At 47.2% G+C, this 12206-nt stretch overlaps 1 protein-coding gene across 2 annotated transcripts in view; it reads left to right on the plus strand.

Annotated features, from left to right (window-relative positions):
• Positions 1-780: 780 nt before the first annotated feature.
• The window catches only part of MIDEAS (mitotic deacetylase associated SANT domain protein), a 1134261-nt gene continuing 1122835 nt past the window's right edge, over positions 781-12206 (plus strand). For both annotated transcript variants that reach the window (XM_069638766.1, XM_069638765.1), the window contains exon 1: positions 781-916. The gene's annotated coding sequence lies outside the window, so the exon portion shown is untranslated. The remainder of the gene's footprint in view (positions 917-12206) is intronic.

Genomic DNA, 12206 nt, shown 5'->3' on the forward strand with positions numbered 1-12206 from the left:
TCGAGGCCATACCATGGCAGTAGGTGCTACACAAGTGATAAATAGCACAACATATATGTAATTGTCCTGGAGGAGCAGCTAATGACAGCTAACTGGCGTTTTGTGTATGTTTCCAAAATAAAAATGACCCTTTGCAGTTCTTAACACGAGGAAGGTCTTTCCCAAAACAATGGTCTCTTAAATGAGCCATTCCATGTACATTGCTCCTGTAATTGTTCTACTTGAAGAAAGAAAGTGATAAGCAGTACTTATGGGCCCCACAGCCTCCGATGAGTTGCTAGGAGGGGTCATTTGTCTGTGGAGCTTCATAGGACCTCACTCTGACATGGAAGACGTGCAGCAACTCTTTAAAACAATATTCCTTGGTATAGGCGGTCCTACTGTGTCCTAATAACTTAAACTCCTCCCCAATAAGCTACGCAGGTGGCAACAGTGCGCGGTATAAGAACCTTTGGCATAATATAACAGTCTAGACAGGCCCTGGGGGAGCAAGGGGGGGGGGGGGGGGGGGCAGACCGCTGGGCGCTGGCCCACTGCGCAGAGTGCCCATGCCTCGGACCAGTCCTGTACAGTCTGCAAGAGCACAGGGATTCAACTGTGTACAGGAAGCTGTTCGCAGGGCCCGGGACAGCAGATGGCAGATGCAGTCGGTGTACACATAACAGGGCTGCACCGTTCTGGCAGGGAGGAGCAGGGATTCGCTGCCAGCTGCTGGATAATTCTCCCACACGCCCCCTCCCGGTCTTCTTCTGGCTCCTGCTCTTCACAGGTCAGAACGGAGGCGGGATTTGGCGTGATTCCTGCAGCCACACAGCACTAGGAAGTGACGATTCCGGAGACGCAGCAAAACAAGTTCTTTACTTTTGAGGCGCTCCCCTTTGCTCGTCCAAGGACTGGGCGGAATAGGGCTACTGAGGTACAGATTTTTTTTTGTAATCTTTTATATTTGTTTTTTCATAACCTAAGTTACCTAACTGCATTCGGCCGATTTCCATATTTCTTGCACGGGGGCCGTCTGCATTTGGGGGGGCGGGGAACTTTGGCAAACTTTTCCTGGATGGATTTCTTGGTTTGCTGTGGTGCAAACTGACAAGAACAGCTGATGCGTTCACAGAATTTGCAGGGTGTGTATGTTGACGCAGACTGCGGCTCTTTGCACGACTTTCATTACCCCCCTTTGCTACAGTCTGCACGGGCAGAGGTTGTACAATTCCCCTGTTCTTTTTGTGGTCTAAATATGCATTTAGAATATATGCACCAGTAGACTATTGATATCACATCTGTTGTCACAGTTTGGTGATCGCAGGACGCAGCTCAAAGGAGGTGTGCCAAGTGGCTTGTTGCAACCGTTTATCATGCCCATTTAATGTTTTATTAGGCTGTTGCAAAATACCAGAAATGTGTTATTCGTTGTGCTGTATGAAAATGGCAGAAAATGTTTATTCGTCAGGCTGCCTGTTATAATGCTAGTTATCCAACAGCCGGTTAAATAACCATTGCCCTAATCCTTTTATTCCTCACTCGGTACTCACGTTGTCTCGTTCCCTGTTGTGTGTGGGAACGTTTTTGCAGCTTTGACCACTCTCTTTGCTTACTGCATGCTTTGCAAAATGCAACCGTTGGAGTTGCATGCAGCCATAATAGTGCCCGAGTATTGTGTTCACTGTATATTTTTAAATGAAACGAGGCTAATGGACATGAAGCCGGCCTCAAACATATGCATTAGTTTGTTAATAAACAATATTGATTTTACACCCCACACCCGAAAGCAAATTTTACTGCATATGCCGGTAGGGTTTATTCCACGTACCACTGCCATTTGCATGATCACCAGGCTCGGGTGCGGCTCTGCAAGATAATGTGTGGGTTTAGTTAGTAAAGGGAGGAGGACAGTGCAATATTGCGTTGCTGATGTGTTGGTGTGCGCAGATCCGAAGCTCCGAAGGCAGGTGGGTTTTTTCGGTGTTTTCGTGTCGGGATAATCGAGGCCTCCGTTTCCAGAAATGACGACCTCCTGTTCGCATGCTGCCCGGATTCCTTAGCCCTGGCTATAGTGTTTTAGGCGTTTGTAGAAGTGTGGTGTTCTGTTTACCAATGCCATCGTGTGGGAGGAGTGTTATAAAGCCATGTGTGAGTGGCTTGTTAGGTTTGCATGTAGTGTGTTGGAGCAAAGAATTTGAGTATTGATTGGATAGGATTAGTAAAGGTTAAAGTTTAACATTAAAGAGCAAATGTAATTTCATTTCCAATATTGCAGGTGCCATTCACAACTTGGTGTGATATCTAAATTGGGCAGGGATAGGGGGATATGTCGCAGCAGAACCGAAATCTGGTATTCCGTGTAAAATCCAGGATCAGAAGTCAGATTGTATCATGCATTGTGTTATGGTGGAGAGGAGTTGCAATTGCATGTTGTCCGAATGCAGAGGTGCCTCTGGTTGCTTAGGCGTTGAAAATCCAGGTGTTTGGCGTTTCCCTGAAACAAAGGTGATTCTGGATTGTGCAGATTTTTTGTTGCCAGTGTGTTCCAGAGTTTGGCCTCTATGTTGGAGAAAACAGATCCTACGTGTCTCTGGTGTAGCGCGTGGTCTTTATTAGTATATATTCGCTGGATCTTAGTCTCCTTGATGGTTGATACTTGGGTGTCTTTTGTTGGATGAATCAAGCTTCCACATCCACAAAGGGCCCTGTGGACAATTCAAAGTTCTTTGAAGTGAGTACTTTTTTTGACTGGTGCCATTGCAAAGCTCTTAGGGCCAGTGGCATTTTTTAAATTTTATTTAATGTGTTACAGCTAAAATTGACTTTTCACATATCTTCCATTGAATCAGCACTTTACAAAGCGACATAAAATACATTTCATTATGCGTGGTAATAAAACATGCTTTGCTTTACATTTTTAACCCACCAATCCTCTGGTATAGATGCTTGCCCCTACTCCCATTAGATGGCAAGCTCAAGAATTCTTAATACTCTCAAGAGTTCAATTGATAGGAAGGATATTCTTCTGTATCCAACCAATTTTCGCAATGTACGAAGTGGGCAAAAGAGGAGTTCATCAAATCTCTGATCCCCACACATTCCATAAAGAGGCGGCATAGGGACTGTTTCAGGGGGCACCTGCATGTTGGACAGGTATCATTTAGATCTTTTGGCTTGAGTCTGCTAGTTATAATTTCTGTCGTCAATAGTAGATTCATGCAGAATCTTATTAATGTATCTCAGCCATGCGCATCCGGGAACTTGAAACAAGTATGCCAGAACAACTCCTTTTATGTTTGTCTAGGAAAGAATGGCTCCCATGGAGCTTTAGACCACAGACTTTGTCTTTGGTCTTAACCCTGTCAGAGTCCATAAGGGCACTCTTCATCTTAACAGGATCCTCCATTAGGTCATTCATCGTTTTGGAGGCCTTTGACAGTTTCTTAAACTAATTGCTTGGGTTATTTAATTCATCAATGGATACCTCTTCAAACAGTGTGTTTTTTATCGGGCACTTAATGCATCGATATAGCTGATTTAATCTCCAATGCACATGGGCCTCTAGTGAATTCAAGCCCAGCTCATAACGGAGAGCAGCCATCGGGAGTGACGTGGAAGGTTTAGCACCTTCTTCCACAGTCTACCCTCAAGCCGCTCTCCCAGTTCAGTTCCCAGGCCAGTGGCTCGATATCCATGACATATAACTAAGACAGTATCACTTTGCCTTTGTAATACTTAATCGGAGGAAAGATCCAAAATGTACAATACAAACTCCTAATTGATTTCATTTGCGATAAGGCTTGATTGACTTTTGCCTCTAGTCTTTCTTACACCCATTTCTTATTTGGGCTAGCCATTATACGAAAACCCAGGTAGGTGCAATCCCTACTCAATGTTATTCTCTGCGTTGGCACTGACCAGCTGTAATTGACTTTATTTATTTTTTTAATTCGTAAACCTCATAATCCTGTTTTTTTCCAGGGTTGATGAGTAGTTAATTGCCCTCAGCATAAAAGCATGTGGCCAACAACAATTGCTGTATTCCTCTAAGGGTCAAATCCAGCAAGATGATGTCTTCTGCATATGCCGGCCAAGAGATCTTTTTGCGACCCATTTTAGGGCTTGCTAGGGCATGCTCCCTCAGGAACCTATTCAGGTCTGCCAGGTAACGGTTAAAAAGGAAGGGTGCCAAAATGCAGCCCTGCCTTACTCCCCCTTTTGTACTAATCATGGTGGATAGGTGGCCATTGACATCCAGCTGAACCTGGATCGATGTATTCTCATGCATATAAATTATTGCTGCCAGCAGGTCATGAGGGATACCCCAATATCTTAACTTTGCCCATAAGCAAGACCTATTTATGGTGTCAAAGGCCTTTGAGAGATCCACCATGGCCATGTACAGGAGGCTCTTTCCAGCTTCCCATGCGTTCTCCCAAAGCATGTTGACAATTAAACCGTTAGGGCTTAGGAAAGGCATGTCCACTCACCTTATCTGGAGGCTGTCCAAGATACCATTATTCTCAGCTCAAGTTTCAACAACCCCCCCACCCCCACCCGCAAAGATCTTATTGTGTGCATCTATAGATGCAATCGGACGATAGTTGGTATGATCAGTCTGAATGCCCTTCTTGTGTACCAGTACAATGATTGCGGTCTTCCAACTTTCAGGGCATTTCCTTAGGGTTACAATATTTTCAAAGAGTGTGTGTGTAGGATGCCAGTCCAAATACCCACATCTGATTTCAAAATTTGGTTTGTCAAACCATTGGGGCGCAGAGCTCTCGATAAATAAGACTTTTTATCAGAAGCTCCGCTGTTTCTTTTGATTTCTTGAATGCCCATGCAGTTTCTTGGAGGTTTACAATGAATTATTTCCCAGAATTACAAAACAGGAAACCAAAATGCTCCAGCCAGAGACCTCCTCTGAAACATTGTTACTTTGGGTCTGCAACTGATCGTTTTTCCTCTTATTTACCCGTCCCCAGAAATAGAAATTACCAGAGCTCTTTGTTATCAGGGCATTCAGCAAAGATTCCCCCAGCCTTTGTAATGTAAAAGATGTATTGGCTCTGTTCCAATAATAATCTCAGTTTTCCAGAGATCTCTTTTATGTTTCTTGGTCAAAATCATATATATTATTTTTTTAACTTATGGCCGTCCCCATCTGTGGTTTATCCAGTTCCCATATGAATGATTTAAAGCGGTCAGGGTCGCAATCTCGTGCTAACTGTTCTTCGGTTAGAGTCCCAACCTTTCCTTTTAATCTGCTAATCAATTTTCAGCCACTCCATTTAAACCTTATCAGTCTGTTTCCACACTGGTTCACCTCTAGGCTGCAACAATAATTGGGCTTAGACACCTCACCAGGAAATATTAGTCCTAGTGTAAGCATGCTAACGTTGCTTTTATTTGTGGTTTTTACAGTCATTTTGACACATTTCTTAAAGATGTTTCTAGAGACTGTTATGTAATCCAGTGTGGAGCTTAAATTCCCATTCTCCAGCATGGGGTCTGGCATGGATTCACATGCTCATGAATATTCCCCGTCGTCAGGCTGGGAATCCTCGGTAAAAGAAAAAACAGTTTCACTTTCACTTTAAAACTGAATTTCTCCTTTAAACCAATCACTGTCCTCTGGGTCACACTGCCCCCATCCAATGACAGTCCTCCCTAAGCCCCGCCTCTAGCCGCCATCTTCAGATTTTTACTGTATGCTCCAGTGTTGGGAGTCCTCGAGTTGCTCTCTGAGCTATTTGTATGTTTTTTCCAAGTTTTTCTGTGGAAAAGTTAGACTTTTGTTTCCAGCAGAGCCTGTGTACTCGTTCCTCATCGGCCGGCAATGAGGACCCGTTGTTGGTTAAGTTTTGTGCCCCTCGAGGGCGAAGATTTGTCAAAGTTTCTGGAAGACCATCTTGGGTCTTCTTCGCACCCTCTGACCATGACGGAGGAGAAAAAGGAGGGAAGACCCTCTTCAGGCCCTGCACCAAATGTGGGCTACGGAACGTATATGTGGGGGACAAACATCTACAATGTCTTCACTGCCTGCACCCAAACCACAAGGAGTGCGAGATATGACTGGGCTTCTTGAAGAAGATGACAAGAAACCAGCATAGCAAGCTGGCTGCATAGCTCAATTTGAACAAGGCCTCTGCCCCGTGCTCCAAGCAGGGTCATGCCTCACCCAGGACCGGCCGGTCCAAAGAGTGGTCTCCCTCTGGCAAGAGATCAAAGTCCTTTGAGGTCGCCCCATCCGTGGGGGTCCAAGATAAGATCAAGATCCACAAGTCCGATTCCAACGGGTTAGCCGCTGATGCGGGTCCAAGGTTGGATAGACAGCGATCACGATCGCTGGCCGCTTCCGTAGCCAGCCTGCCATTGAGCTCCTCTTCATCCACCCCGGCCAAGTTGCGGGAGAAATCAGAAACGCAGAGGCCGGAAGAAGAGAAGAAAGCCGCACAGCCCAAGCAGGCTCAACCGGCGAAGACAAAGTCCTCGTCGACCACTTCGACAGCTGTGGTGACGACCGCAGTGGCAGTAGGTGCTGATTGACAAGGGTGGCTCCTATGGCCCCAAGGGTATCTCTACCTCCAAGGTGCGACACGGCCGCCAAGGCAGCAGCGAAGCCTGCAAGCACCCCTGCTGGGGGGGGGGCAGGCACTGGCCCAGACCCCGGTTCAAATTCCTCAGGGAAGGGGCCGGGGTGAGGAGGCCCCAAAACAGCCCTCCAAGGTTGACGCTGAACCGATGGTCATCTCGTCCATGGACAACGACAGACCAAGAGAGGAGGACGGGGATGATTTTTCCCTTTGCAGCCAAAGGACATATCCATGGACATCCTGTTGACTGTTCACACTCTAGTGACAGACCTCCAGCAGAGGTTGCCCCCCAGCACCAACACCTGTGGTGCCGTAGGCCCCTGATCAGCCTCCGCGTAAAAAGAGAAAGCATCATACGCCTCCACATAGGCCTCCTCCGCCACGTCGGGCCCCGATTCCACTAGTAGACCCAGATACGCATATGGACACTTGTACGGAGACGGCCACGGAAACCGACCAAGATGAGGACTTTGCCCTGGCAGAATCACTGCACCTGGACGCCCCTCATAGTATCTCCTCCAGATGAAGTGGGATCATTCCACTCAATGATCTCCAGGGCCTCCGAGCTGGTGCCGGAGGAAACCAGGAAAGAGGGTTTCCTGTATAAGTGACGACAGTCCAAGAGGAAGACTATCATGCCGGTGCCCTTTCTAGACGACATTTGGGAGGAAGGCCTAGCCCTCATCAAGAATATCCATGCACGGCTCCAACCAAACGGGACAGGTTGGAGAAGAAATATAGGGTGCCGGACTCCGTGCCCAAGTGCTTGAGGTCACAACCGTCGCTGGACCCACTAGTGTCAGCTGCTGCAAGGAAATGTTCGGCTAACCTGCTTTCATCATCATCAGTTCCCCCAGACAGCAAGGGGAAGAAGATGGATGCCATTGGGAAGAGTCATCTACACAGCCGGATCCACGATCAAGGCGTCTTAATGCTTTGGCTATCTCGGCCCGATACGACCGGGAGCTTTGGTACAAGCTGGGCCCAATCTTGGAATTCCTCCCCGATGACAAGAAAATGGAAGCTCTCGCCCTCTTTCAGGAAGGGGAGGTGGCGTCTGATCATGCCATTACAGTGGCATTGGACATCGCTGACACACAAGCTTGAACCAGCTAAGATGGCGGGCCCCCCACTCATGCACTCCAGTGGTAGGCCTGCTGAGACGGTTTGTCAGCGAGTGGAAGATCACCATCGACAGATGGGTGCTGGATGCTCTCGCCCAGGGACACAGCTTGGGGTTCCAATGCAGGTGCCCACGTATTCCACTGGTTTCCCCCGTCAGGAGCTTCACATCTCTCAGCTACTGGAATAAGTGTGAGCCATGTTTCGGAAAGGGGCAATGGACCTCATTCCCCAACGGTTCCAGGGCTCCGGAGTCTATTCCAGATACTTTCTGGTAAGAAAGAAGACAGGGAGTTGGAGACACATTCTGGACCTGCGCCCTCTGAACAAGTACCTGAATTCCCAAAAATTCAGGATGGTCACGTTGCAGCACATTCCAGCAACTGGTGAAAGGGGATTTATTGACGTTATTGGATCTAGAGGACATGTACTTCCATGTTCCCATTCACAGGCAACAATCGAAAGTTCCTACGGTTCGTGGTGCAAGGCCAACACTACAAGTTGAAGGCCCTACCATTCGGCTTGAAGTCGGCCCCAAAAGTGTTTACAAAATACCTGGGCCCGGTGCCAGCCCATCTGCATCTGCAGGGCATACACGCAAACCCATACCTGGACGATTGGCTGATACGTGCCCGCTCTCGGGATCTGGTCGAATAGCACTTGAAGGAGATCGTCTGATTACTGACGGAGCAGGAATTCTCCGTAAACTATCCAAGGTCCTGCTTAACGCTATTGCAGAATGCACTGTTCCTCAGCGCCAGTCTCAACGCGTTGGCTTGCCAGGCGTCACCCTTGGAGAAGAGGCTAGGAGCCATTCAAGGGAAGGTGCAGCGACTGTCGTCTGCGAAGATAGCCATGGTGCGGTCCATCAAGTCGTTGCTGGGCATGATGTCGTCCTGCATCTACCTCATCTGTCCCCAGAGGTTGCAGATGCGACCCGCTACAGGAATTCATGGATGCACGTTGGATTCAAGTGTCTGGTAGTTTTGCGGACAAGATCCCTCTCAACAAGGAGGTCTGGCGGGCGATAGAATGGTGGGGGTGTGCCCCCACATCACACAGGGGACGGGATTTGAAACCCCTCCATACCAGGAGACGGTTACCACAGATGCCTCGCTGGAAGGTTGGGGGGCTCACACCAGACGTCTACACGCCAGACATCTGTGGCTTCCAGAGGAGAATGATCTGCACATCAACATCCTGGAGCTGCGAGCAGTGTTCTGGGCCCTCAAGTCTTTCCTACCGTCTCTGGAGGGCAAGGTGTTGAGGATCTTCACGGACAACACCACCACCATGTTCTAAATCGGGAAGCAAGGGTGCACTCGATCCCCACCGCTCTCCAAGGAAGCTCAGGACTTGTGGCACTGGGCCAGTAGACAGGGGATTTGGTCTTGTCAGTCTCCAAATGGCAGCCATCAAGAACACCATTGCAGACTCCCTTAGCAGGGAACTGCACTACTGCCACGAGTGGGAACTTCGTCAGGATCAGGTGGACCACCTGTTTGTGAAATGGGGCAGAACCCTGATCGATTTTGTATTTTATTTTTGCCACAGCGGCGAACTCCAAATGCCAGAAGTTTGCCAGCAGACTCCACCAAACGAGGAGCTTGGGGGACGCGTTCTCCTTCTCGTGGGAAGGTCTTTCTGTACGCTGTTCCCGAGTTTCCTCTCCTGCTACATGTCATCAACACACTCGGACATTGTCGATGCAAGATGATACTCATCGCCCCGGCATGGCCATGGCAGACTTGGTATCCGGACCTACTCAGCCTGTCAGAGTCGCCTCCAGTCAAGTTGCTAGTACTTGCGGATTTGCTCACCAGAGAGGGAGGTGCAATTCTTCATCATGACCCAGGATAGCTGAGCCTGAAGGCATGGCTCCTGCAGCCTTGGAGTTTGGATGTTATGAGTTGCCAGTGGACTGCAGGGAAGTCGTCGCCAAAGCAGGGGCATTGTCCACAAGTGGAAGCATTTTGCTACGTGGTGCCTGTCGCGGAAGATTACCCATTAAAGGGTCACAGCTTCACAGATTTTTCCATACTTGCTGTTCTTGGCAAAAGCTGGACTGGCTCACGCATCCATCAAGGTACACCTGGCGGCCATCTCATGCTACACCAGATGCCCGGTTAGATCCTCGCTGTGGTCCCACAGACTTGTCAAGGAGTTCCCTAAGGGGCTTTTCCGATCTTTCCCTCTGGTGAAGGCTCCTCTCCCGGCATGGGAACTCAACGTGGTCCTGACGAAGCTCTTTGGGGCACCTTTTGAACCTATGCATCAAGCCCCACTCAAGTTTCTCCCTTGGAAAACAGCTTTCCTGGTGGCCATCACCTCTGCCGTGAATATAGTTGGGCGTTCGAGTATAGGGAATGGAGAGTTGGTTCCGAGTGAGCATGCCCTGCAGTGTACCACGTCTGTACAGGGGGAGATAGATCCCTTAATTTGTGTCCAAGAGGATCTGGAACAAATTGAACTGAACATGGTGGGGGTAAGATCACATGTGGATCATCTTAAACTGTTGTTACTCAATACCAGATCCTTGTTGAAGCATGCTTTAGAAGTTGCCTCCTATATTGAGAATGAGGATGTGGATATCTGTGTCATTACTGAGATTTGGGGCTTTGATGCAGCTGGCCCCTTTTTAGGTCTAGCTGGTATAGAATATTACATTGGGACAGAACCATAGGAAGAGGAGAAGGGGTGGCGTTTATTTTGAAATCTAATTTATATGTTTGGGTCACCGATATATCGCCCATTGAGGGGAATTAAATTGTACATATTAAGATTCGGACTTGGCATATAGACCTCCAACCCCCATGCCTGAATCTCGAGCCAATTTTAGAAAAACCTTTTTTGCCCATGGTTGTGGAAAAAAAAGGCTTATGGTTAGGAATTTTTTTTTAATGACGCCAGTATCTCTGGCTCCTTGGTTAACACCCCTGTCACCGAAAGTGATGGAATTAGCAACAGCTGAAGATATATCGCTGCTACATATAGGCAGTCCTTGCAGGAATCTGAGTGCCTAGCCCCTCTGAGAACAAAGATGCTCATAGAAAGGAGAAATAACGTATGGTTTTCTTCAGACACACACGAGTTGAAATCCACCAAGAATTCTCACAATATGCTCAGGATAAAGAGGCGTATAAATTGGCAGTGAAAGATATTAAATTGGCAGTCATTGCAGCTAAGAAAGACTTGTTTGATAATAGGATCAGAAATGTGCAACCTAACTCTAAGGAACCTTTTAAGATATTAAAAGAACTGGAGGACTAAATCATAAACCATTAAAAAGGATGTGGCTTGGTGCACCATGATCCAGGAAGCCACGTTGCGGAAATTGGATAAGATTAAAAGAAGTATAGAGAGCAATGAATTATTGTGTGCTAGAGGAGCTAGCTCTATGGAGAATCTTAATTGGCAGCCTGAGGGTTTAGACCACCAATTTAAATTTAGATCTATCACAGAAAGTGAACTATCCTTGATCATTGCAAATCTAAAACCTACTAGTTGTAAAGCAGATCTGTGCCCCTCCGATAATTAAGGAATGCTCCCCTTAATTAATGGGTACTCTCTGTAAATTTGTGAACGCCTCATTCACAGAGAAACATGTTCAGAGTGAACTTAAGAAGGCATGGCTCAAACCCTTGCTCAAAAAGCCAGGTCTGTGCCCATTAACTCCGGGGGAATTACTGACCGATCATTAACACCCCGTTCCTTTTGAAGATTTTGGATTGAGTGGTGTAGTTGCACATTTCAGATTTCTTGAATGAATCTGGCATTCTAAATAAATGGCAGTCTGGGTTCAGGCAGGGTCATGGTATGGAAACAGCCCTGCTTGATCCAGACTACTACTAATATATATATATATATACATATATATACATACACTATTATATGGGCCGGACTGTGATGTTGATGTTACTTGATCTGTCTGCCGCTTTTGACCTGGTGGACCATGGCAAATTGGTCACCAGTCTAAAGGAGGTAGCTCTCTTTTCTAATAATGCGGCCCTTTGGATTGAATCTTTCTTGAGCAATTGATCATGTAGAGTCTGGAGTGAACTGGCTGAAGCCCCACCAGCCCGCTTGAATTATGGTGTGCCTCAAGTAGCCTGCATCTCAAGTAGCCTGCCTATCTCCCTCTCTATACAATATTTTTACAGTTCCGTTTTTTAATCTACTGGAGGAAAATAACATAGGTTTTACGAACTATGTGGATGACACTCAGTGTTGTCAGGACTGCATGAGGTGGATGGGAAATACATCAACGGGGTATGTGAGATCATCCAACATTGGATGACGGAAAACGGCTTGGCGCTCAATAACGAAAAGACAGAGTTGATGGTGATGGGCACAAGTACTAAAATCAAGAAGCTGGACCAAGAATGGAGTCATTACAGTGTGCCTGGCTGTAATATTACAACCAAGAAGAAGGTGAAGACCTTGGTCATTGTTCGAGATAAAACAATCTATATATGAGGGCTCAAGTTAATAGCCTAGCCTCAA

The sequence above is a fragment of the Ambystoma mexicanum genome, chromosome 14 (genome assembly GCF_040938575.1).
Source record: "Ambystoma mexicanum isolate Mex_15411 chromosome 14, UKY_AmexF1_1, whole genome shotgun sequence".
Classification (NCBI taxonomy): domain Eukaryota; kingdom Metazoa; phylum Chordata; class Amphibia; order Caudata; family Ambystomatidae; genus Ambystoma; species Ambystoma mexicanum.